Below are 27,563 nucleotides of genomic sequence, written 5' to 3'. Positions count from 1 at the left end.
CTTTGTTCTTTTTTACAGTTTTTTACAGAATGTACCATATCAGACGAACATGCGTCACAGCTTAAATAATGGTTGAGAAACAATTCTCAGCCCCTCAGCCAGATAGAGACCTAACGTTACATGCAGAACACGGCAGTCTACAGGGCCAAGTGGATTAGGGACTACAATTGGACCATCGATCAGATCCTCGAAGAGTTCCCTCGCCTGATGACCAAAGGCATGGTAGGTATAGGGAAATATGATTTTGAATATGAGGATGCATTGTTTAAAACGTTTTATTAGTGTGCTACATTGAATTAATTTTAAAAATGTGTTTTCCATTTTATAGATTGCACAGAACTTTCTTGTCCTGCATTGGGATGCTGCATCAAAGTTGTTTGAAACATGGCTACCCATCTATGCTGAGAAGATCCTGTACCTGGCAAGACAGAGCTGACATTGCCCCTGGATGGATTAACACCAGGTAATATATTCGTAATATAATATATTAATATATTAGCATTCCTCTTTCCAACATTTTTAAAGTTTTTTGACCAAAAACTTTTCACATAATTTTGGCCAGAATAGTGACTTAGTGAATAGAGAATAGTGAGTGATATCATCATAGGAATAGTTAAATAAATCCGTCAGCCTCTTTATGCTAATTGGGTACAAAAAATGCCAAGTTTTCACAGCAGAGTCAACACAGCGGTACCGGTGTAACTAATAACATTAACCAGTCCCTCCAGAAAAACGCAGAGTTTTTTTGTGATTGTTGCAGGCAAAAATCCTTGATTATGTGGCACGTTTTCTTAAAAAATGCGATGGAATATGCAGGATATTTATGCGACGATATTGCGGGGATTGTGAAATCACAGGTATGCCATTCCACATTGTATTGACACCTATGTCTTACAGATGGTGTTGGGGAACTCGCCCTGAGGCAGCTGCCAGCGTTGCTTCCACCTACAACTTGGAGAGTTGGCCATGGCCGCGGTGCGAAAGTGGTTTGCCACACCATTCAGGAATGCAGCTTGGCCTTCATCGACCATAAGCCTGTAAGTCCTCAAGTACATCTAAAGGGGGAAACTTTATTCATTTTATCAACATATCTGAGCTCAAGACTGTGATGCACACATGCATATCCAGGTATTTTTTTACTATACTTTTGGGGACAGGCATCAAATATAGCCTGACAGTATTCGGAAAATGGCTGTTCTATAAGCTTAAGTTGGTCACTATGAAAGCATCCTGGGCTTCTAGAACACCTCAGCAGTGCCACAGGCTGGTAACCTCTGTACCACACCTCACTGATGCAGTAATTTGTTCTAAAACAGGCACCAACAAAGTATTGAGTGCAGAAATTAACATAATTATCAGAAAGTTGACACTGTTGTATTTTAACCAATTTGGATCTGACTCTGAGGTTGACTCTAAAGAAGTCTTCTAAATCTACAAAGCATTTGCGGCCCATCTATCTGACCACCTAACCCCGCTGCCCATTGGCCAGACAGGATAGTCAGATAGGTGGGCCACATTCGTTTTCTGAACATGTTTATTGTAATGATATATCATTAATCAATTTATGGCTTTTTAGGTCAATTGAGGTCTGAATCGTTTTTTTTTTAATTGTTTTCTGTAATGTGAGCTATATGCTCTAAGACTTAATCAAAAAATATTTTATGTGCAATGAGATGTAGACTATTACAGTTCAACTTTTTGAATTATAAATGCACCGAATCTTTTCCAAATTGTAAAGTTAACTAGACTTTATCATAAAACAATTTCTCTAGTGAGGACCAGGAAAATGGTCCTCACAATGTCTATATTTTAATTATACTATAGTAGTCGGTAGACATTTGGTCCTTACTCACTTGCACTCTCTAACTCTCGCTCTCTTATATTCTTTCTTTTTTAGCCTGGAATAAACATGGTGGAGTACCTTCATGAGGCCAAGGCATGCAAATCTCCACTGCACCAGTTCCACTATATTTTTTATATGAACTGCACCAGTTCCACTATATTGTTGCAATTAATTAATGTTATAATAAAAAAGAATTCAGAGATTCCATTGTTGTTTTGTTTTTGTATTGTTTAAGTGTTTATTGCATAATATATGCATAAATCTAGCATGTATTCTGTTCTAAGTTTGTAGTTTAACAGTTTTATAGCTATGGGTAGTCTATTGCAATTTATTTTCATAAATTGTACTGTAATGTGTTAGAATTAATCTGGCATTTGGGTTAATTTTACCCAGAATTTGGGTACACTTTATAACAAGTATGTAGTTGAATCAACCCAGAATTGTAATTAATTTGACCCAGCATTTGGGTACACTATATAACTAATATGTAGTTAAATCAACCCATAATTGTAATTAAATTGACCCAACATTTGGGTACACTATTTAACCAAAGTATGTAGTTAAATCAACCCATAATTGTAATTAGTTTGACCCAGCATTTGGGTAGAATATTTAACTCATCTGCTGGGTTAAATATGACCGACCCATCTTGCTGGGTCAAATTAACTACTGCTGGGCTGGTGCAATAGTTAACCAGCGGCTGAGTTATAAAACAACCCAAGTTGAGTTATTTTTAACCCAGCATTTTTTACAGTGTATGAATCAAATTATTATGAACAAGTAATGAAACTGTGTCAAAATTCGACAACACAAATAATGATCAAAAAGCGATATAACGCACATCTCAGATTAAATTAATTCCATAAAAAACAGGGAACATTTTGTAAAAGCAAAACTGAACAAAATGCATACTTAAAATAATTGTATTAGGCTATGTGTTACCGAATATTTAATACCACTTCCCCATAATGTTGTAATTATTTTTTTAAAACAACATCTGTCAAACTGTCAATCAGATACCTCTTATCTGGTCATTTTTATTTTATTTTAGAAGTCATAACTGTTGATCACCCTTTGTATGGAATTTGTGAATATCAATATTTAGAAGATTTACAAACTGTCGGCAAGACCTCAAACCAACCCCGGACATTCTGAGACTAACGTGGAAAAATCTTTATGCTTAATGCATTAAGACAGTTCAATTAAAATATTTATTAATAATGTAATGGCAAATCAGATGCGCCCAAAATATAAATGCTACGCGTTGAGCTGCAACATTACCTCACAAGAAATATCTGCACAAGAACAATCACACAAGAAATATCTTCACGAATTAAGAATCTGGGTAAGTCGCATTATTTAATTGCATTATGTTAGGATGATTTTGTGTATATATATAAAAAATACTGCTGGGTTTTTACAGGCAGAGTCACGTGTATTATGCTCACACTAAATTCTCTGTTGCACTTATATAAATGCGCATTGCATGTACAATCATCTTAATAGTTGTACAAAAAAGTTATGCGCTACTGGCAAGAACGTCACTTTGCTGTTTTAATAAAAGCAATGTTAAATATTCTGCATGCACTCATCTCCTGGAAACCACAGCAATGACAAAGCATATAAAAATTCGTAAACGTTGTCCAATACCCCTTCTTGTCTTAATGAACCTTTTGCATTTACAAATATTTTCAAATGTCTGTATAATACAGTAGCCTACTGTAAATATTTGTGTCTATTACTATTTATAATTTATATTTTAGGCAAGGCAAGGCAAGGCAAGTTTATTTATATAGCACATTTCATACACAATGGTAATTCAAAGTGCTTTACATACTATTAAAAATAATCAGAAGAAATAAGAATATACAAAACAGTTTAAAATAAAGAAACAAGAAAGAACTAAAAATAATTAAAACAGTTTAGAATAAAGAACAGTTTAAAATAAAGAAACGAGAAAGAACTAAAAATAATTAAAACAGTTTAGAATAAAGACTAAAATAAGACACAGGATACACAGTTGGACAAACAGTGACACAGTGCTCATTCATTAAATGCAAAGTTAAACAGAAGTGTTTTGAGTCTGGATTTGAATGTGACTAATGTAGGAGCACGTCTGATCTCCTCTGGAAGCTGGTTCCAGCTGCGGCTGGCATAATAGCTAAAAGCAGACTCTCCTTGCTTAGAGTGAACTCTTGGAACTTCTAGCTGATGTGATCCTAATGATCTGAGTAATCTGTTGGGTTTGTATTCCGTGAGCATATCTGCAATGTATTGAGGTCCTAGGCCATTAAATGATTTATATACTAGTAATAATACTTTAAAATCAATCCTATAAGTAACTGGCAGCCAGTGTAATGACCTGAGTACTGGTGTGATATGATCATATTTTCTGGTTCTGCTAAGAATCCTGGCGGCAGCGTTCTGTATGAGCTGCAACTGTCTTATGGTCTTTTTGGGAAGGCCAGTGAAGAGTCCATTACAATAATCCACCCTGCTGGTGATGAAAGCATGCACTAGTTTTTCTAAGTCTTGACTGGAAACAAAGCATCTAATTCTTGCAATATTTTTCAGATGATAGTATGCTGATTTAGTTATTGCTTTGACATGACTATTGAAACTAAGGTCTGACTCTAAAGACACACCAAGATTCTTGACCTGATTTTTAGTTGTTTGACCTTTAGAGTGAAGGTATGCGTTCACCTTGAGAACTTCATCTTTGTTTCCAAACACAATGATTTCAGTTTTGTCTTTGTTTAACTGTAGAAAGTTTTGGCACAACCAGCTGTTGACTTCATCAATGCATTGAAGCAGAGAGTCAATGGGGGGATGTAGTCGTTAGGCGATAGGGCTAAGTAGATCTGTGTGTCGTCTGCATAGCTGTGGTAAGAGATTTGGTTCTTTCTCATTATTTGGCTCATTGGGAGCATGTACAGGTTGAACAGGAGTGGTGCAAGAATTGAGCCTTGAGGGACTCCGCATGTCATGGGCGTCCACTCAGACTTATGGTCACCTATACTCACATAATAACCTCTCCCATCTAAGTATGACCTGAACCATTTTAGAACTGTCCCAGAAAACCCCACCCAGTTTTCCAGCCTGTCAAGAAGTATTTTGTGATCGACAGTGTCAAATGCAGCACTGAGGTCGAGTAGAACCAGCACTGATAATTTGCCTGAATCCGTATTTAAGCGAATATCGTTTATTATCTTAATGAGCGCTGTCTCTGTGCTGTGGTGCGGTCGGAAGCCAGATTGAAAATTATCAAAGTATCCATTTGAGTTTAAGAATTTGCTCAGCTGGTTGAAGACAACTTTTTCAATGATTTTGCCTGTGAAAGGAAGATTTGAGATCGGTCTATAGTTGCTTAATATAGTCTTATCCAGATTGCTCTTTTTCAGGAGGGGTTTGACAACAGCAGTTTTAAGGGAGTTTGGAAAACTTCCATAGAAAAGTGAGGCATTTACCACTTCTAGGAGATCTGCTTCTAAACAGTCTAACACACTTTTAAAAAAAGATGTGGGAAGTGTGTCAAGGGCGCAGGTTGATGTTTTAAGGTGCTGAACGGTTTCTTTCAGAATTGTGCCATCAATTTCTTCAAAATCAGACATAGTAACTACTTTCTCAGGTTGTAGTCTGATCTGACTGACCCCAGCGCAACTCAAGGATGTGCTGATCACCTTTCTAATATTATTGATTTTCTCAGAGAAAAAGGTAGCAAACTCACTACACTTGCTGTCGGAGAGCATTTCACTGGGAATCTGGCTTGGGGGATTTGTTAGTCTGTCGACAGTAGCGAAGAGATTTCGAGTATTATTTAGGTTTCTGTTTATGATATTGGAGAAGAAAGTCTGTCTAGCTTTGCCTAGTTCCATATTGAAAGCACGAATGGTGTCTCTATAGATGTTATAGTGGATTACAAGTTTTGTCTTTCGCCACGTGCGCTCTGATTTTCTGCATTGTCTTTTCATATTTTGCACTGCTGTTGAGTTTCTCCAAGGTGCTTTTTGTTTACCATTCTTCCTGACTTTCACAGGAGCAATATCATCAATTACATTTTTAACCTTCGAGTTAAAAGAATCAAGGACAGAATCAACCGAGTCAGCAGATATGCTCGGTGTTAAGGATATAGCCTTCATAAATAGTACACTAGTGTTCTCATTTAGGCATCTCTTCTTGACAGACACAGATCTAACTTCAATGGCAGGAGAGATCAATAAATCAAAGAAAATACAGTAATGATCAGAGAGTGCGACATCCTTAATATCATTCAATGAAATGTTTAGACCCTTACTGATAAGTAAATCTAGAGTGTGTCCACGATTGTGTGTGGGCCCATGTACATGTTGAATCAGATCAAAAGTTTTTAAAACAGTATTGATTTCTTTTGCCATATTATTTTCTGCATTATCTATGTGAATGTTAAAATCTCCAGCAATAGTGAAACTGTCAAACTCTGAGGAAATTATTGATAACAGTTCTGTAAAGTCTTCAGCAAAGGCTGAAGAGTATTTTGGAGGCCTGTAAATAGTGATAAGTAAAATCCGTGGAGCACCTTTTAACACAATACCCAGATATTCGAAAGTAGTACTTATGATATACCATGTGTCAAAATGATTGATGACTTCCGGTCCCGCCCCCTAGATATGACATCTGGTCACCGCCCTTCCGGTTGTCCGTTGAGCTGTCCCGCCCTTTCTGGCGTGTATAGATATGGATATGGATTGTCGTATCGGGCGTTCGATCACGCGTTTTGACAGTTTTATCTACCGCATATGTTGTTTTTATCTACCGGTGTCTTTCCGGCATATGTTGTTATGGTTTGTCCTATTGTCCTAGCTAGTCGTAGATTATGTGGTTTTGACAGAAAGTTTGAAGACTGTGTCACACACACACACACCCATTATCTCTTGTGCACACGAGTTGGGTGTATTTTCTGTGTTTGTGATCTGTTTTTGACAGAAAGTTTGAATTTGTTGTCCGGTTCAGTTATGTGTCTGTGTGTGTGTGTGTGTGTGTGTGTGTGTGTGTGTGTGTGTGTGTGTGTGTGTGTGTGTGTGTGTGTGTGTGTGTGCGTCCTCTGACAGGACCCCTTCACATTCCTGAGGTAACAGTGAAAGTGAGAAAAAGAGAGTTACCCTAATCATGTTTTATATTTCACACAAATAATATGCAATAATATCTTACTAAAAATCTACTGAAACCATTTAATTCAGTTTTAGAGAAACAAAAGAATAAAATGAATAAGGATTTTACTAAATACTAAAGCCTATCACAAAAAAAAGAGTTGAAAACATACTGTTCTTTAAAAAGTATAAATGAAAAGATTATAAAATAATTTAACCAAGGTTGAAAAACATACCGTTCTTTATAAAAGTATAAATGAAATGCTTATAAAATAAATATCTTATTGAACCAATTGTTTTAGATAAACAAAAGAATAAAAATCATATTACATAAAACATTCAGTTCTTTATATACATTAAAATGGTTATCTTGCTAATTTAACTAAAGTTGAAAAACATTCTGTTCTTTAAAAGTATATAAAAAAAAAAAATCTACTGAAATTTCAGTTTTAGATAAAAAATAAAATTCATCTAAGTCTGCTGACTGAAGATTTCATGAAGCACCAGACAAATGGTGTGTGTGTGTGTGTGTGTGTGTGTGTGTGTGTGTGTGTGTGTGTACGTGTGTGTGTGTGTGTGTGCGTACGTGTGTCTGTGACAGGTTCCGGTAAATTAGCGTGCCGTCATCTTTCTGAATTTATTTCAAAACATAATCGTAAAAGTTTAAATATGATCTTTTAAAATTAAAAGACTGTTTAAATAAAATCTTTAAAGTTTGAATACATTCATATCTTCTATTTATCTTTTAGAAGATTACTGTAATGATTTTGTTTAATGGTGACCTAAAGTATAATTGTTATTAAACAATGTCTGTCTGTTCAAAAACTTTAGATTGTAGAAAAACTGTACTTTTTAGTCGTTTTAAATCTCATTTATATGAAAAGATTCAATCAGCATTTTTTTGTCCATGCGGGGTTTCAATTTTTATGGTGGGGGCTTTCCATAGCTATAATGAATTTTGTACCGTACACCTAAACACAGAAAACTACATTTGTACATTTTCAAGATGAAATAAATAAACAAATCATTTAATATAATTTTGTGCACACACTAAAAAATGAACTAATCTCTATTTTAAATTAAATTATTATTAATAACATATGTTACTAAAATGTAAACAAAGTTTTAGCTAAATAAATATATAAACAAAAACACCTTACAGCCCCAGATCCTTCAGAGATAAACCACAGTGTGATCTGAAGCTTCAGGAAACAGGGTATCAGACCAGATGAGTCTCGGGGGACAATGTCACAGTAAATCCAGTCTGCTAACGCCTTTCCAGAGTACATCCAGAGTTTATACTAAATTAATTTAAAAGCATAATCATACAAGTTTAAATAAGGTATTTTAAAATTAAAAGAAATCTTTAAAGTTTTATTAAAATCATATCTTCTATTTATTTTCTTAGAAGATTACTGTAATGATTTTGTTTAACGGTAACCTAAAGTAGAATTTTTACTAAACAGCGTTTAGTTGTTGATTGTTGAAAAACTGTGCTTGGGCATCTTAGATCTTTTGTCCATACAACATGTTGTCATAGTTTGTCACAATGTTTTGTTGTTGTGTTGTTTTTAAGAAATCCGAGGACTCCACATTGCTCTTATTTAGACTAAGTTGTATCATTTGCAAAATCACTGACGCGGCATAAGTAAAGTTGGTCTTGAGCGAATATTTAATTTTACTCGTCTTAATTCAAAGTATAAGATCATATCATTTTTACTTGCATCTCCCGAACTATCCTTAATCAGTGTGGAAACACACAGGGTGAAACCCTTTTCTGAGAATATCGGTTATCTACTCAAAATATATGTAGAAGTGTAAATCTGGTGTTTAAAATCTGTCTGGTGGCCGCATGAATAGACTTTGGGGAGAGCTGATGATACTATCTATAGCAGGAAGCATGCCCTTTGACCTCCTCGATTGTGGAGGCTTTTTTGTTTGTTTGTTTGTTTTTTGTTAAAGACCCAACTACAAGTTAGTTCTCCCAAAAGAATTTTTCCCATCTAGTGGTTCTCCCATCTACTCGCTTTTTCAAATGCGTGTTGCAACTGCGGTAGCCGTAATGTGTCAAGAAGCTATGACAACATGGCTTCCAATAGCACATCATTGAGTTTAACGATACATGTTCTACTGTTATGGCAGCTATATAATGATTTACACAACCAAGCAATGAAAAAAGCTTGTAATTTAGACCATACCTTTGACTTACCTGTCGAGAAGAAATCAGGCAACTTCCCTTTCAAAGTCTTTCTCCTTCATTAGCTCTATCCCGATATTTATTTACATACCGATAAATTAAGTTTTAGCTTTTAGGCGATGAGGATTCCTTCTCCTGCATAACTATGATCCAGCATTATAATGTACTGTGCAGTCTTTTCAAATTTGTCTGGGGCAGTATCAACGTCTCTCATATGGTCTAGCGCTTAGGATTCCTGGTTTTCATCCAGGTGGCCCGGGTTTCGACTCCCGGTATGGGAAGACAATTTTTTTTTTTTTTTTTTTTTTTTTTTTTTTTACATTGTCAACAAAATTCAAGTTCATCAATAATCATTTTTAGTTATCCATAGTCTTGGAGGCCTACACGAACTGCAGAAACAAGCACAAGATATGTAAAAACTCATAAATGCTGTTTCAGTACTGAATCATTTTCACAAATACAATTATATAGAATTCAGAAAATTTCACTATGGAATATTTACTTTATCATAATTTCAATTTAGTACATCATCATTTAAACTTTTCATCTCATAATTATGACGCAGTCATAATTTTAATTTAAACTTTTTGTCATAATTATTACTTAATTCAGAATTACAATTTTTGTCAATTACGCATTTTTAACGTAACACTATTTTGATGGTCCTTTTGAATGTGCTGTTGACTATAGTAGTGTTGATGATGAAACGTGTTGAGTTAGGCTAGCGCTTTTTGTTCCTCTCTGTTATTATAGTGTTTCAAGATGGCGGAACGGCACGGAAGCCTCCTTGGACTTACCCGACCCATGTAAATAAAGATAAGAAAAGTTTCGCTTACGAGGATAAGTCAGATCATTGGCAGAGGTCATTTTACACCCATGAGGACATATTTTATGAATACAGACAATGATTTTAGCTAATAAAATACCATTTTTTTCAACGAGCGAATCTACACATGAGAGGCCTTCAGAAGTCATAACTTCAGGGGTCAACGGCTTAGGCCCGTTGGTTTAGGTATTTGTAAAAATCAAATACTGTATTACACTTTTCAAAGTTACAATAAAAAGACCTGTTGTGTTCTGACACAAGGCCATTAACTTGTTTTTATAAATGTATTTTGCTTATTTCTACAAACATCGGCCTGAAAATTGAAAAATCAGAAAAAGAAGAAAAAAAACAGTGTTTTAAAATACAACTAAACCATGATAATGTTTAGTTTAGATGTTGATGACTAAGCTTCTGGCATATAGTGCAACCACGCAACAAGAAATCTAATATTGGTGTAATCTTTGCGAGGTCTCACTCACGACACACAACTTTGTAAATAAATAAAATAAAATATTATGGAAGTCGTTGTACTGTAATTTAACCATATTTTATTGATTAATATTATGGCTTCATGTTGATTTAAAGTTTTTAATTGTTATTAACAAATACCTTTTAACATCCGGCACAAAATGAAAGAGATGTATTATTTGGAAAAAAAAAATAAAAAATGGAATGTTCACAATCACTATGTGTCAAAAAACAGTATGTGTGTAAATAGTTGTGCAAAGTTCCACACCCTATGGACTAACACATAAATAAATAAATATATATAACATACACAAAACATTTCTTAACTAAGCAACTGTTTCTCAAATTATCAGACACTCACCGCACTGATGTTAACATCACCATATATTGTGTTTTCTACCATGATTGTAGTAACTATTGTACCACCATTCTTCTGGGCAACTGTTAAGTTAAGCTGATTAGGGTTCTGAATTAATGGCTGTCCGAATGTTGTAGAAATATTATGCTGACGTCGTTGTGTAAGGTTGTTAGGCTGTTGATTTGTCATGTTTCCAGAATGTGTTTGAACGCACAGCGTTTGAACATCACCATCTGTTAAAAAATGAACAATTAAATACACAACCAAAAACCATGTAAACATTATAGTAAAGCTTATTGAAGATTGAGAAACATATTGATTACTAACAAAGTAAATTATACAACTTTTCCTACGTTTGATTTTTTTTTTTCTGATTTTTTTCACTATGGACTTGATCCTTTTTAATGCTGTTTTCTCTCCATATTTATTCTGTAGTTCCTCTACTGTGTCTTCCAACCTCCCTGTTGTTCCTCTCCAGCTGTGTTAACCAAAGACAAACAGTTAGAAGAATAAAATGTATGTACAATAGCAAAAATAAAGTTGGTCATTAGTTGTTAGGGTTAGATACACCTGTAGACACATTCATACACCCGTTCGCCTGTTTTCATTTAGCATACACCAGAGTTCAAACATTCACTTTTTCACTTTTTATTTATTACATCAAGAAAACATGAATACGACACACTGCACTTGGATGAATACATTTATTAGATTTATTTAATAATATTACCAGTTCCATATTATCTTTATTAAAAAATAAGGCAATCTATGATTTTATTTTTTAAATTTGACTGCATTTTTTACTTTTTGATTTATGAATTATAACAGACTGATGGGAAAAACATTATTTTGCAGTTACTTTTTTCAAATTTGTTTTATTATTCAACTATCTCTTTCTTTTTGTTAGATTTTATTAGTTGTAATTTTATATATAAACATTTAACTTTTAAAATAAATGTTTTACAACAACATCACCATCTTCCGCTATATTTGGGCCTCCATGCTCATCTATTTACAGTATATGATATTGGTGAAGGGGGCCAGCATGAATATATTTTTAGGGGGCCCCCGAATTCTCTACGGCCCCGTTCACATCGCATCGTAAGCGCATAATATCACCTGCTCAAGTACGTCTTGACGAGTTTCTTCTGTATTAAACAGCGAATCTTCTCAGTCAGATCGTCGCAAGATCTCAGGAATCCTCTCACACTGCTTGTGTTCACGAGCTCCATCGCTGCACTTTTGTGCGTCTGTGTGTGTGACTCTTAACGATTCAAACTTCCATAAAGCGCACCAAAACAGCAACATTATGTACATTGCCGGCTGGGATTGTAATGTTTTGTATGCCGTTTTCTTTACACTCACCCCGGATATCTGTTTCCTGCAGTTAGCTGTAATGTTAGTGAACTCTAGGTCTTCTCTTTGTTCATATACGACAGTATTCGCATGAATTGGCTTGATTTGATAAAATTATGTTTTAAACCATCATCTTCACTTGAGACATTTACATTATACCGTCCTAGTTTTTAAATAGCGCTAAAATGTATATTTTAACCCTTTATGCGGATATGCCGCACAAGGTTCTCTGTTCTCTGGTTCTGTGTTTTTAAAAATAAAGACAAGGATACCTCTTTCTATAAGCGACCCTTAAAATCTGTGCATACAACAAAACACGTGTAGGTGTACGATGATTTATCAGCAAATTACTTTTGTTTGAAGAAAAACTTAAATCAGCTGGTGCTTGATAACTATTGAAGTTATGATGCGATATTTATCACGTTTTCATTTTAACTCAATACTCTATGAACTTTAACATCTTGTTGGTCAAATTAACTAAAGCCTGCGCATCCTAGCTACTTTCTAAATGTGTGTAACAGAACTTATGGTGAACAATTTAGCCATATGTTTTAAACGTGTAATGTTTAAACAAATTTTGTTACTGGACTGAGTGAAAATAATAAACTTCTCCTGTGTTTTTATTATTTATTAAGTTAAATGCAAATGATAGGAAAACTTTAGGATAGGAAAGTACGGACAGCGCCTTTGACCAATCCTCTACATATGGGGCACTTGCACAGAGAAGGTGCACATTCTTTGCACACAACTAGGTGACCACAGGGGATGAAGACAATGTTCACTTCCTTATCCATGCAAACTTTGCATGTGCGCTCCTCTTGAAGTCTTCTTAACTGTTCCTCCATAGGCAAGTCTGAAAGATCTTGACTAGGGGATGCAGCTTCATTTGTCTGGGGCGTCGGGCCACACTCAAATTCCATCTCTAAAGCAGACTTCACCACAGGATTGTTCTCTTGTTCTCTCACAAATTCTCTTGAGTCGCTGTCTCCATTAGTCAATAGCTGCTCAAATAGTCTTGGCAATCTTGCTTGAATCTGATGAACAAACTCTTGGCCCTTTTCTTGCAAGAGGTATTCACATCTTGGAAACCACTTGGCATGTTCTACCCATGGATCATCACCAGACTCCCAACATCCGAGTACACCATCGCAACAAAAGCACTTCACGTCATCATTACGACCAACATAGTAAAAACCAGCCTTAGCCAATTGTTCTGGTCGAACAGTTATTCTTGAGGGCCAGTAGACAAATGTGAGCAACCTTTCTTCACACCGTTGCATTGCCGATACATTGAAAGGGCTAGATAAAGGTACATTATCTGCACAGTCACCTCGAACGAAACGGCAGTTGGGGTAATGTCTCTGGTGCTCTGATACTGCACGATCTCCCGGTTCCCAGTTGCTAAGCTGGCCTCCACAACTGAAGCAAGCCACCCTGTCGCCCTGGCCAAGGTAGTAGAAACCAGCTTTGGCAAGCTCGGCCGGAGATAATGCAGCAGGAGTCCATTTCTTAAAGGTGTCAAGGCGTTCCTGTTCCCGACGCATGCCAAGATTGTGACAAGCCGGAGGGCGCTGGTGAGACATATCCATGTAACCGGGTCTCATTCTGATACTTCGGTGATGGCTGATGTTGTACCCCTGCATAATGTCTAGTAAAACATCTATGTATCGTCGGGTATTTGTAGCTGTTAAAAATCTCCACATACGACTCTTTAACGTTCTATTAAATCGTTCTACGACGCTGGCTTTCAAATCGGTAGCGGTAGCGAAATGATCAATGTTGTGCTTTTTCATTACATCTTGAAATTGTTTGTTAAAAAATTCTTTCCCCTGATCCGTCTGCAATTTCTGTGGCACACGACCCTCTTCGAGTATAGACTCGAACGCTCTAGCGACCTCGCGAGTCCACGCGTACTTGCTAAATACGTCTATGCAAGTCAACAGATATTTATTGCAGTCGTTATCCTTGGCATAGGCGATCATGTCGACAAGATCGGCCTGGAACTGGGTATCGACCCCGTACACAACCACTCTATTTCGTTTGTATTTTATAGGAGCTGTTTTGTGTAAAGTGTAAGCATCCTCACCAGACAACCATTCTGAAACCTTTTTATCGCTTAGACGAACTCCGGTATCTTTTAAGACGGCGTCTTTTAATCGTTTTTTACCCCCTAAAGAGCCGGGGTTGGAGGGTGTATAATAAGCCTTTTTCATGAGCTCCGACATGCTGCCGTTTCAACCGCTGCAAAAGAATAACTCATATAGTACATGTGGTTTGAATCAATCTTTTATTAAAAAAGTTACAGGATACATGATATAAGTAAAATGGATATAATACAAGATAGTATACATGGATATAATAATAATAATAATAATGTTAGTACAACAAAATCTAAGTAAAATTGAATATAATGATGTTAGTACAAAATGGTTATACCATAAAATATAATACAATTGGATATAACAATGTTACATGCATAGTCTAAGTAAAATGGATCATTGATAGTCTAACCAGAAAAGAAAATCGCGACAGGCCATCATGTTACGATCTAGGATGTAATCGACACAAATTTCGATAATTTTTTCAACGTTTTTAATCACTTCGACAATTTGAACAGCATCATCCTCATCATCGGAGTCATATTCTTTTGAATTCTTTACCAGCTCGGTACAGACATCCGCCACATACGTACAAGTACACAGCACATCGGTGATCCCTAGTAGGGATTGTGATTCACACATCATATCTAGAACCTGTTTTATCATTACATCAGGCGGATCGGTACCATAAGCGCATTTGTCCGTCAAATCGTCCCATGAATTAGTCAGTCCTCTTATATGTATCATATTTTTCTTGAGATTTGCCTCACGGACAGTTTAATAACACGGTGTATCAGGGTGGGATGCATCCGCAATAATCTTATTCATCAGTTCGGTCATCTGGTGTCTGTAATGGTCTTTAAACATGAATTCCATACAGCTCTTTAGGCTACAGGCAGCACCCATACTGGTGGGGTCTTGGTCACTCTCCATTCACGATCGAGAGACCTTCCCAGAGATCAACGACGTCGTGCACTATTTCCTCGCAGGGTTTATCCAGAAGTCTCGCGCTGATTTCTTCTAGCTTAGCGGCGATGAATGGTTTGTCTTTTAATTTGTGCAGAATAGTCCTGACTGTTCCTTGAATCTCCTGAGTCCTTGCGGCACAATTATCCAAGCCTTGTGTTTTTGGGTCGGAAGTTTGCGTCAGGTTCAGGCAAACAGGACTTTCAACTTTTGTTGCAGTAGCACAGCAGTCTGTGGCTGGTAGAGCTAGATTGTGCGATGTCCTGAAATATTTATCATGACAACGACTGGGGTCCGCCTCTCGCCTCAGCATAGGTAAATTGTTCGCAACAAACATTTTGCGCAGGCTTTAGTTAATTTGACCAACAAGATGTTAAAGTTCATAGAGTATTGAGTTAAAATGAAAACGTGATAAATATCGCATCATAACTTCAATAGTTATCAAGCACCAGCTGATTTAAGTTTTTCTTCAAACAAAAGTAATTTGCTGATAAATCATCGTACACCTACACGTGTTTTGTTGTATGCACAGATTTTAAGGGTCGCTTATAGAAAGAGGTATCCTTGTCTTTATTTTTAAAAACACAGAACCAGAGAACAGAGAACCTTGTGCGGCATATCCGCATAAAGGGTTAAAATATACATTTTAGCGCTATTTAAAAACTAGGACGGTATAATGTAAATGTCTCAAGTGAAGATGATGGTTTAAAACATAATTTTATCAAATCAAGCCAATTCATGCGAATACTGTCGTATATGAACAAAGAGAAGACCTAGAGTTCACTAACATTACAGCTAACTGCAGGAAACAGATATCCGGGGTGAGTGTAAAGAAAACGGCATACAAAACATTACAATCCCAGCCGGCAATGTACATAATGTTGCTGTTTTGGTGCGCTTTATGGAAGTTTGAATCGTTAAGAGTCACACACACAGCCGCACAAAAGTGCAGCGATGGAGCTCGTGAACACAAGCAGTGTGAGAGGATTCCTGAGATCTTGCGACGATCTGACTGAGAAGATTCGCTGTTTAATACAGAAGAAACTCGTCAAGACGTACTTGAGCAGGTGATATTATGCGCTTACGATGCGATGTGAACGGGGCCGTAGAGAATTCGGGGGCCCCCTAAAAATATATTCATGCTGGCCCCCTTCACCAATATCATATACTGTAAATAGATGAGCATGGAGGCCCAAATATAGCGGAAGATGGTGATGTTGTTGTAAAACATTTATTTTAAAAGTTAAATGTTTATATATAAAATTACAACTAATAAAATCTAACAAAAAGAAAGAGATAGTTGAATAATAAAACAAATTTGAAAAAAGTAACTGCAAAATAATGTTTTTCCCATCAGTCTGTTATAATTCATAAATCAAAAAGTAAAAAATGCAGTCAAATTTAAAAAATAAAATCATAGATTGCCTTATTTTTTAATAAAGATAATATGGAACTGGTAATATTATTAAATAAATCTAATAAATGTATTCATCCAAGTGCAGTGTGTCGTATTCATGTTTTCTTGATGTAATAAATAAAAAGTGAAAAAGTGAATGTTTGAACTCTGGTGTATGCTAAATGAAAACAGGCGAACGGGTGTATGAATGTGTCTACAGGTGTATCTAACCCTAACAACTAATGACCAACTTTATTTTTGCTATTGTACATACATTTTATTCTTCTAACTGTTTGTCTTTGGTTAACACAGCTGGAGAGGAACAACAGGGAGGTTGGAAGACACAGTAGAGGAACTACAGAATAAATATGGAGAGAAAACAGCATTAAAAAGGATCAAGTCCATAGTGAAAAAAATCAGAAAAAAAAAAATCAAACGTAGGAAAAGTTGTATAATTTACTTTGTTAGTAATCAATATGTTTCTCAATCTTCAATAAGCTTTACTATAATGTTTACATGGTTTTTGGTTGTGTATTTAATTGTTCATTTTTTAACAGATGGTGATGTTCAAACGCTGTGCGTTCAAACACATTCTGGAAACATGACAAATCAACAGCCTAACAACCTTACACAACGACGTCAGCATAATATTTCTACAACATTCGGACAGCCATTAATTCAGAACCCTAATCAGCTTAACTTAACAGTTGCCCAGAAGAATGGTGGTACAATATTTACTACAATCATGGTAGAAAACACAATATATGGTGATGTTAACATCAGTGCGGTGAGTGTCTGATAATTTGAGAAACAGTTGCTTAGTTAAGAAATGTTTTGTGTATGTTATATATATTTATTTATTTATGTGTTAGTCCATAGGGTGTGGAACTTTGCACAACTATTTACACACATACTGTTTTTTGACACATAGTGATTGTGAACATTCCATTTTTTATTTTTTTTTTCCAAATAATACATCTCTTTCATTTTGTGCCGGATGTTAAAAGGTATTTGTTAATAACAATTAAAAACTTTAAATCAACATGAAGCCATAATATTAATCAATAAAATATGGTTAAATTACAGTACAACGACTTCCATAATATTTTATTTTATTTATTTACAAAGTTGTGTGTCGTGAGTGAGACCTCGCAAAGATTACACCAATATTAGATTTCTTGTTGCGTGGTTGCACTATATGCCAGAAGCTTAGTCATCAACATCTAAACTAAACATTATCATGGTTTAGTTGTATTTTAAAACACTGTTTTTTTTCTTCTTTTTCTGATTTTTCAATTTTCAGGCCGATATTTGTAGAAATAAGCAAAATACATTTATAAAAACAAGTTAATGGCCTTGTGTCAGAACACAACAGGTCTTTTTATTGTAACTTTGAAAAGTGTAATACAGTATTTGATTTTTACAAATACCTAAACCAACGGGCCTAAGCCGTTGACCCCTGAAGTTATGACTTCTGAAGGCCTCTCATGTGTAGATTCGCTCGTTGAAAAAAATGGTATTTTATTAGCTAAAATCATTGTCTGTATTCATAAAATATGTCCTCATGGGTGTAAAATGACCTCTGCCAATGATCTGACTTATCCTCGTAAGCGAAACATTTCTTATATTTATTTACATGGGTCGGGTAAGTCCAAGGAGGCTTCCGTGCCGTTCCGCCATCTTGAAACACTATAATAACAGAGAGGAACAAAAAGCGCTAGCCTAACTCAACACGTTTCATCATCAACACTACTATAGTCAACAGCACATTCAAAAGGACCATCAAAATAGTGTTACGTTAAAAATGCGTAATTGACAAAAATTGTAATTCTGAATTAAGTAATAATTATGACAAAAAGTTTAAATTAAAATTATGACTATGCGTCATAATTATGAGATGAAAAGTTTAAATGATGATGTACTAAATTGAAATTATGATAAAGTAAATATTCCATAGTGAAATTTTCTGAATTCTATATAATTGTATTTGTGAAAATGATTCAGTACTGAAACAGCATTTATGAGTTTTTACATATCTTGTGCTTGTTTCTGCAGTTCGTGTAGGCCTCCAAGACTATGGATAACTAAAAATGATTATTGATGAACTTGAATTTTGTTGACAATGTAAAAAAAAAAAAAAAAAAAAAAAAAAAAAAAAAAAAAATTGTCTTCCCATACCGGGAGTCGAAACCCGGGCCACCTGGATGAAAACCAGGAATCCTAAGCGCTAGACCATATGAGAGACGTTGATACTGCCCCAGACAAATTTGAAAAGACTGCACAGTACATTATAATGCTGGATCATAGTTATGCAGGAGAAGGAATCCTCATCGCCTAAAAGCTAAAACTTAATTTATCGGTATGTAAATAAATATCGGGATAGAGCTAATGAAGGAGAAAGACTTTGAAAGGGAAGTTGCCTGATTTCTTCTCGACAGGTAAGTCAAAGGTATGGTCTAAATTACAAGCTTTTTTCATTGCTTGGTTGTGTAAATCATTATATAGCTGCCATAACAGTAGAACATGTATCGTTAAACTCAATGATGTGCTATTGGAAGCCATGTTGTCATAGCTTCTTGACACATTACGGCTACCGCAGTTGCAACACGCATTTGAAAAAGCTTGTAATTTAGACCATACCTTTGACTTACCTGTCGAGAAGAAATCAGGCAACTTCCCTTTCAAAGTCTTTCTCCTTCATTAGCTCTATCCCGATATTTATTTACATACCGATAAATTAAGTTTTAGCTTTTAGGCGATGAGGATTCCTTCTCCTGCATAACTATGATCCAGCATTATAATGTACTGTGCAGTCTTTTCAAATTTGTCTGGGGCAGTATCAACGTCTCTCATATGGTCTAGCGCTTAGGATTCCTGGTTTTCATCCAGGTGGCCCGGGTTTCGACTCCCGGTATGGGAAGACAATTTTTTTTTTTTTTTTTTTTTTTTTTTTTTACATTGTCAACAAAATTCAAGTTCATCAATAATCATTTTTAGTTATCCATAGTCTTGGAGGCCTACACGAACTGCAGAAACAAGCACAAGATATGTAAAAACTCATAAATGCTGTTTCAGTACTGAATCATTTTCACAAATACAATTATATAGAATTCAGAAAATTTCACTATGGAATATTTACTTTATCATAATTTCAATTTAGTACATCATCATTTAAACTTTTCATCTCATAATTATGACGCATAGTCATAATTTTAATTTAAACTTTTTGTCATAATTATTACTTAATTCAGAATTACAATTTTTGTCAATTACGCATTTTTAACGTAACACTATTTTGATGGTCCTTTTGAATGTGCTGTTGACTATAGTAGTGTTGATGATGAAACGTGTTGAGTTAGGCTAGCGCTTTTTGTTCCTCTCTGTTATTATAGTGTTTCAAGATGGCGGAACGGCACGGAAGCCTCCTTGGACTTACCCGACCCATGTAAATAAATATAAGAAATGTTTCGCTTACGAGGATAAGTCAGATCATTGGCAGAGGTCATTTTACACCCATGAGGACATATTTTATGAATACAGACAATGATTTTAGCTAATAAAATACCATTTTTTTCAACGAGCGAATCTACACATGAGAGGCCTTCAGAAGTCATAACTTCAGGGGTCAACGGCTTAGGCCCGTTGGTTTAGGTATTTGTAAAAATCAAATACTGTATTACACTTTTCAAAGTTACAATAAAAAGACCTGTTGTGTTCTGACACAAGGCCATTAACTTGTTTTTATAAATGTATTTTGCTTATTTCTACAAACATCGGCCTGAAAATTGAAAAATCAGAAAAAGAAGAAAAAAAACAGTGTTTTAAAATACAACTAAACCATGATAATGTTTAGTTTAGATGTTGATGACTAAGCTTCTGGCATATAGTGCAACCACGCAACAAGAAATCTAATATTGGTGTAATCTTTGCGAGGTCTCACTCACGACACACAACTTTGTAAATAAATAAAATAAAATATTATGGAAGTCGTTGTACTGTAATTTAACCATATTTTATTGATTAATATTATGGCTTCATGTTGATTTAAAGTTTTTAATTGTTATTAACAAATACCTTTTAACATCCGGCACAAAATGAAAGAGATGTATTATTTGGAAAAAAAAAATAAAAAATGGAATGTTCACAATCACTATGTGTCAAAAAACAGTATGTGTGTAAATAGTTGTGCAAAGTTCCACACCCTATGGACTAACACATAAATAAATATATATAACATACACAAAACATTTCTTAACTAAGCAACTGTTTCTCAAATTATCAGACACTCACCGCACTGATGTTAACATCACCATATATTGTGTTTTCTACCATGATTGTAGTAACTATTGTACCACCATTCTTCTGGGCAACTGTTAAGTTAAGCTGATTAGGGTTCTGAATTAATGGCTGTCCGAATGTTGTAGAAATATTATGCTGACGTCGTTGTGTAAGGTTGTTAGGCTGTTGATTTGTCATGTTTCCAGAATGTGTTTGAACGCACAGCGTTTGAACATCACCATCTGTTAAAAAATGAACAATTAAATACACAACCAAAAACCATGTAAACATTATAGTAAAGCTTATTGAAGATTGAGAAACATATTGATTACTAACAAAGTAAATTATACAACTTTTCCTACGTTTGATTTTTTTTTTTCTGATTTTTTTCACTATGGACTTGATCCTTTTTAATGCTGTTTTCTCTCCATATTTATTCTGTAGTTCCTCTACTGTGTCTTCCAACCTCCCTGTTGTTCCTCTCCAGCTGTGTTAACCAAAGACAAACAGTTAGAAGAATAAAATGTATGTACAATAGCAAAAATAAAGTTGGTCATTAGTTGTTAGGGTTAGATACACCTGTAGACACATTCATACACCCGTTCGCCTGTTTTCATTTAGCATACACCAGAGTTCAAACATTCACTTTTTCACTTTTTATTTATTACATCAAGAAAACATGAATACGACACACTGCACTTGGATGAATACATTTATTAGATTTATTTAATAATATTACCAGTTCCATATTATCTTTATTAAAAAATAAGGCAATCTATGATTTTATTTTTTAAATTTGACTGCATTTTTTACTTTTTGATTTATGAATTATAACAGACTGATGGGAAAAACATTATTTTGCAGTTACTTTTTTCAAATTTGTTTTATTATTCAACTATCTCTTTCTTTTTGTTAGATTTTATTAGTTGTAATTTTATATATAAACATTTAACTTTTAAAATAAATGTTTTACAACAACATCACCATCTTCCGCTATATTTGGGCCTCCATGCTCATCTATTTACAGTATATGATATTGGTGAAGGGGGCCAGCATGAATATATTTTTAGGGGGCCCCCGAATTCTCTACGGCCCCGTTCACATCGCATCGTAAGCGCATAATATCACCTGCTCAAGTACGTCTTGACGAGTTTCTTCTGTATTAAACAGCGAATCTTCTCAGTCAGATCGTCGCAAGATCTCAGGAATCCTCTCACACTGCTTGTGTTCACGAGCTCCATCGCTGCACTTTTGTGCGGCTGTGTGTGTGACTCTTAACGATTCAAACTTCCATAAAGCGCACCAAAACAGCAACATTATGTACATTGCCGGCTGGGATTGTAATGTTTTGTATGCCGTTTTCTTTACACTCACCCCGGATATCTGTTTCCTGCAGTTAGCTGTAATGTTAGTGAACTCTAGGTCTTCTCTTTGTTCATATACGACAGTATTCGCATGAATTGGCTTGATTTGATAAAATTATGTTTTAAACCATCATCTTCACTTGAGACATTTACATTATACCGTCCTAGTTTTTAAATAGCGCTAAAATGTATATTTTAACCCTTTATGCGGATATGCCGCACAAGGTTCTCTGTTCTCTGGTTCTGTGTTTTTAAAAATAAAGACAAGGATACCTCTTTCTATAAGCGACCCTTAAAATCTGTGCATACAACAAAACACGTGTAGGTGTACGATGATTTATCAGCAAATTACTTTTGTTTGAAGAAAAACTTAAATCAGCTGGTGCTTGATAACTATTGAAGTTATGATGCGATATTTATCACGTTTTCATTTTAACTCAATACTCTATGAACTTTAACATCTTGTTGGTCAAATTAACTAAAGCCTGCGCATCCTAGCTACTTTCTAAATGTGTGTAACAGAACTTATGGTGAACAATTTAGCCATATGTTTTAAACGTGTAATGTTTAAACAAATTTTGTTACTGGACTGAGTGAAAATAATAAACTTCTCCTGTGTTTTTATTATTTATTAAGTTAAATGCAAATGATAGGAAAACTTTAGGATAGGAAAGTACGGACAGCGCCTTTGACCAATCCTCTACATATGGGGCACTTGCACAGAGAAGGTGCACATTCTTTGCACACAACTAGGTGACCACAGGGGATGAAGACAATGTTCACTTCCTTATCCATGCAAACTTTGCATGTGCGCTCCTCTTGAAGTCTTCTTAACTGTTCCTCCATAGGCAAGTCTGAAAGATCTTGACTAGGGGATGCAGCTTCATTTGTCTGGGGCGTCGGGCCACACTCAAATTCCATCTCTAAAGCAGACTTCACCACAGGATTGTTCTCTTGTTCTCTCACAAATTCTCTTGAGTCGCTGTCTCCATTAGTCAATAGCTGCTCAAATAGTCTTGGCAATCTTGCTTGAATCTGATGAACAAACTCTTGGCCCTTTTCTTGCAAGAGGTATTCACATCTTGGAAACCACTTGAACATTTTGTTGATGATTGAAAAAACCATATTCAGGAGATTCAGATCACACCAGTCGAACAAAAATTGCATTTCATACAGATCGTGATGCTCGTTAGGTTGGATGCGTCCCGACCGCTTGTTGTTGAGCTTTGTCTTGTCTCTACAACAGAATATGTAAACAGAATCAGTAGGACTCTTGTTAGTATGGTCACCTACCACACGGTACCGAACATTATCGGTCACCCCGTCCCACTCCGAAATGTACAAAGGCTCTTCGCCGTCATCATTCAGATCCTTCCAGACACGATTGTAGAAGAGAGTCCAGTCTTTTTCAGGAAATACCACACAAGTATCTTCCCCAGGTTGAAACTCTCCGACGCTGTCAGTGGTGTAGAGTGTAACAACTCGAGTTGGTTTGTGAAATTTGTAGCCGAATACGCGGTTCCTACACATTACATATTCAGCTGTAGTCCATTCCGAAAGTTCATGGAGAAAACTTGTCAAACGGATGCGTCCGAAAGGGGTTTTTTTTCTTGGTGCCATAGTCAGCCTTTCCATCATTTGGTCGCACACCCCCGACTCTGGGGATTGAGGAGAGGATAAACCAGCCATGCTCATGTAGCTCATGTTTTTTGGTGATGGTTTTACAACCCACTACCACCCATTTATATACATTGCTCTGGAATGTGAGGGTGGACGTCTGCGTAGCAGAGATATCAGTGTTTAGGGCCGATTCAGTGAATACAGACAACAAATTCAAACTTTCTGTCAAAAACAGATCAAAAACACAGAAAATACACCCAGCTTGTGTGTGCATAAGAGATAATGCTTGTGTGACACAGTCTTCAAACTTTCTGACAAAACCACATGATCTACAACTAGCTAGGACGATAGGCAAACCATAACAACATATGCCGGAAAGATAATAGATAAAAAACAACATATGCGGTAGATAAAACTGTCAAAACGCATGATCGAACGGTCAAAACGCATGATCAAACGGTCAATACGACAATCCATATCCTTATCTATACACGCCAGAAAGGGCGGGACAGCTCAACGGACAACCGGAAGGGCGGTGACCAGATGTCATATCTAGGGGGCGGGACCGGAAGTCATCAATCATTTTGACACATGGTATATCATAAGTACTACTTTCGAAAGACGGGTAATTACCAAATGATATTTGCTTACATTGATAGACATCTTTAAAAAGAGCAGCTACACCCCCACCTCTCCTTCCAGCTCTGGAGACACTCATAAAGGTAAAGTTCGGAGGAGATGTTTCATTGAGAATTGTTGCACTGCAGCTGTCTTCTAGCCAAGTTTCATTTAGAAATATAAAGTCCAGGTTGTATGTGCTTATAAAGTCATTGACTAGAAGTGATTTATTTTTAAGTGAGCGGATGTTTAAAAGTGCTAACTTAACAGTCTTGCTTTTTGTGTCCACAATCTTAGTTTGTCGTGTGATAGGCACCAGATTAGATGGGTTTGCTGTACGGCTTTTAAAGGCCTTAGACTTTCTAACATGTGAATGAACAGATGATACAGGAACACTGGGTTCCCGCTTGTTCTGTAAACATTTGAGAAAGTTACTGTTATCACAGCGGGGACCCGGCCCAAATCACTTGGAGCTGGTATCGGTTGATTTTGTAACACCTCGAGCAGACGGTGGAAGTTGTGGGCCCTGGCGTTGTGGAAGGGGCCTTAATGCTCGGGGAGGAGGGGGAGGGGGGAGAGGGCGAGCTGCGCCCATAGACTTTGGTGGTAGTGATGTTTTTCTGGTTGATATCTGGGGGCTTCCAGCGAATTGGGTTCCAGCATACACTAGTTTTTCCATTTTCTCTGAGAAACACATCAATGGGGATGTAGGAGATAGTGATAGCGGTGAGAGTGGCTGTGGTGTTAATGGAGGCTGTAATATGCTGTCTTGGCTTTCCTGGTCGTGTTTGGGTGCTGAATCTGTTGTTACTGGTGGCTGTAATGTACTGTCCTGGCTTCCCTGGTCATTCTTGGGTGCTGAATCTGTTGTTATTGGAGGCTGTAATATGCTGTCCTGGCTTCCCTGGTCATTCTTGGGTGCTGAATCTGTTGTTATTGGAGGCTGTAATATGCTGTCCTGGCTTCCCTGGTCATTCTTGGGTGCTGAATCTGTTGTTATTGGAGGCTGTAATATGCTGTCCTTGGGAGCTGAATCTTGTGACATTTCTAATATGTCACAGTCTGACTCTGGTGAGCTTTTTTATTTAATTTTATTGTGGATGTTTTCTCACAATCATGACGTAATGTGAAGTAAAAGAAAAAATCTAATGTAAAGTTGTTTTTTATGCGCCACCTGGTGGATATTCTGTGAAGCGAAACACATTGAGGGAATTTGTAAGTAGCGCCCCCCGAAAGCACTTGCAGAATTCTGCGAGACTCTACGAGACGAATTGCCGAATGCCGCGGGAGAAAACGCGCGTTTTTAAAGGCCAGATCTGTAAGTTCACATACTGTAAAATAAAGTGCACACGCATAGTCTGCTGTAATCAATTTAAAATTTAACCAAAATCATATTGCTGTAGTGATTCTGAATTGTTGTGATGGGACTTTAATTACAGGAACACCATAGGAAGATACATTGCAAAGGTAGTTTTTCTCTCAATTTGTATCATAATCACTGCATTTATGGTTTTAAAACATTGTTAAGGGTTTCTGAAATAATGTGATTAGTAGATTTTCCTTTAAAAATAGTGCTTTTAACCATTTTAATTTTAGTGTCTCATTCGTAAGTGTGTCTTTCTATGTGTGAAATTGTAATGGAGTGGCTTTACAAGAACAATAACTTTTACAGGAACAAGCACCACTCACATTTTCTACACATTTTAGTCCAGTTTAGTAAGGGATATAAGATTGTGTTTCATGTTTACTTACATCATAATAATGAATTAAGTCTGTGAAAGGTTTGATATTGTGTAGTTTGTGATCCTCCATCAGCAGCTGCAGTTTCTCTCAGCTGTATCAGTGCAGTCACTGTGACGTCTGACTGACAGAGGTTTTTGTACGACTCTTTATCACTGTGTGAACACATAGCTACCACTGATACTGTGTATACTATTACAGTAATAATCTCCTGTATCTTCAGTCTGGACTCCACTGATGGTCAGAGTAAAATCACTGCCATAGTTAGATCCACTGCCTCTGAATCTAGATGGAGTTCCAGACTGGAGGATGTTTATGCCATAAATCAGGAGTTTAGGAGCTTCTCCAGGTTTCTGCTGATACCAGACTAAGCCATTATAGGTTAGTCCTACATCCATATGACACTGTATTGTTGCTGTTTGACTCTGTTGGACAGTTTTAACTTCAGGTTGAGTCAGAGTCACTCCTCTGGATTCTGAAGAAGAGAAAAGAAAAACTATTAGTATTTAAAACTATTATCATCATATAGTTTTACAAAAACACCAAAACCAGAGTCAGTTTTTACGTCTTACCTTGAATAAACAGTGCAATGGTCCAGATGAAGATGTTGATTGTGTTCATTGCTGTAGTTTAGTTTTGTGTGATGATGAAGATTGTGTTCTGCTCTCAGTCATGAAGTGTTAAACTCACAGCACTATAAACACTCTCAGAGCACTGAAGCATGTGCTGACAATGCAAAGAAGTGGGCAGGATTTACAACAGCTTGTGCTGAGAACAAACTAATATACACTAGAGTTACAGAATCATGACTTTATTTAGTATTTTTATTGTGACTCCTGAGACACTGAGGATGTGCAGATGAACGTCCATCTCTGTGTCCATATTCAGTCATGTGACCATCATCACTGCTACACTTCCACTAGATGAAGCGCCATCACTAAAGTAAGATCATGAATCATGAGTCTGTTCAGAAAGTATCAGGACTGATTGTGAATCTCTAATCAGAGTTCATGGTGACACTCCATCTATCATGAAGCCTCATGTGTGTCTGAAATCATCAAATGGAGAAGAAACAGGCTGTTAAAGATGGAGACATATTAGATCACAAACTGATCATTACATTTATAGGAGATTAAAAACTTTCTTATATGAAAATATCATAAAAAAGATCAAGAATCAGCCGTTCTGGCACTAATTGTTACATAATCATTACATTTATAGGCATTGGTGTAAATATACAGTATATGAAAATGTTATTAAAAATATAATACATGATCACAGATCAAGAATCAGCCATTGTGACAGTAA

General features: G+C 36.1%; 2 long non-coding RNA genes across 3 annotated transcripts in view; one reads left to right on the top strand and one right to left on the bottom strand.

Moving 5' to 3' along the window:
• The window catches only part of LOC311283109, a 96,866-nt gene extending 69,783 nt beyond the window's left edge, over nucleotides 1–27,083 (bottom strand). Inside the window, exons 1-2 of one of the 2 annotated variants that reach the window (XR_014626012.1) lie at nucleotides 26,828–27,083; nucleotides 26,434–26,730 (exon numbers count right to left, since the gene is read on the bottom strand). This is a non-coding gene — a long non-coding RNA (uncharacterized lncRNA). The remainder of the gene's footprint in view (nucleotides 1–26,433; nucleotides 26,731–26,827) is intronic. The other variant, XR_014626013.1, reaches the window with a different exon arrangement.
• LOC311282577 lies at nucleotides 132–1,975 on the top strand. Its single transcript, XR_014625962.1, has 4 exons — nucleotides 132–222; nucleotides 329–463; nucleotides 898–1,037; nucleotides 1,898–1,975. It is a non-coding gene; the product is annotated as an uncharacterized lncRNA (long non-coding RNA).
• Nucleotides 27,084–27,563: the final 480 nt, after the last annotated feature.

Source organism: Rutilus rutilus (assembly GCF_951802725.1).
Source record: "Rutilus rutilus genome assembly, chromosome: 23".
Lineage (NCBI taxonomy): Eukaryota > Metazoa > Chordata > Actinopteri > Cypriniformes > Leuciscidae > Rutilus > Rutilus rutilus.
This window is presented reverse-complemented; position numbering and strand designations above follow the sequence as displayed.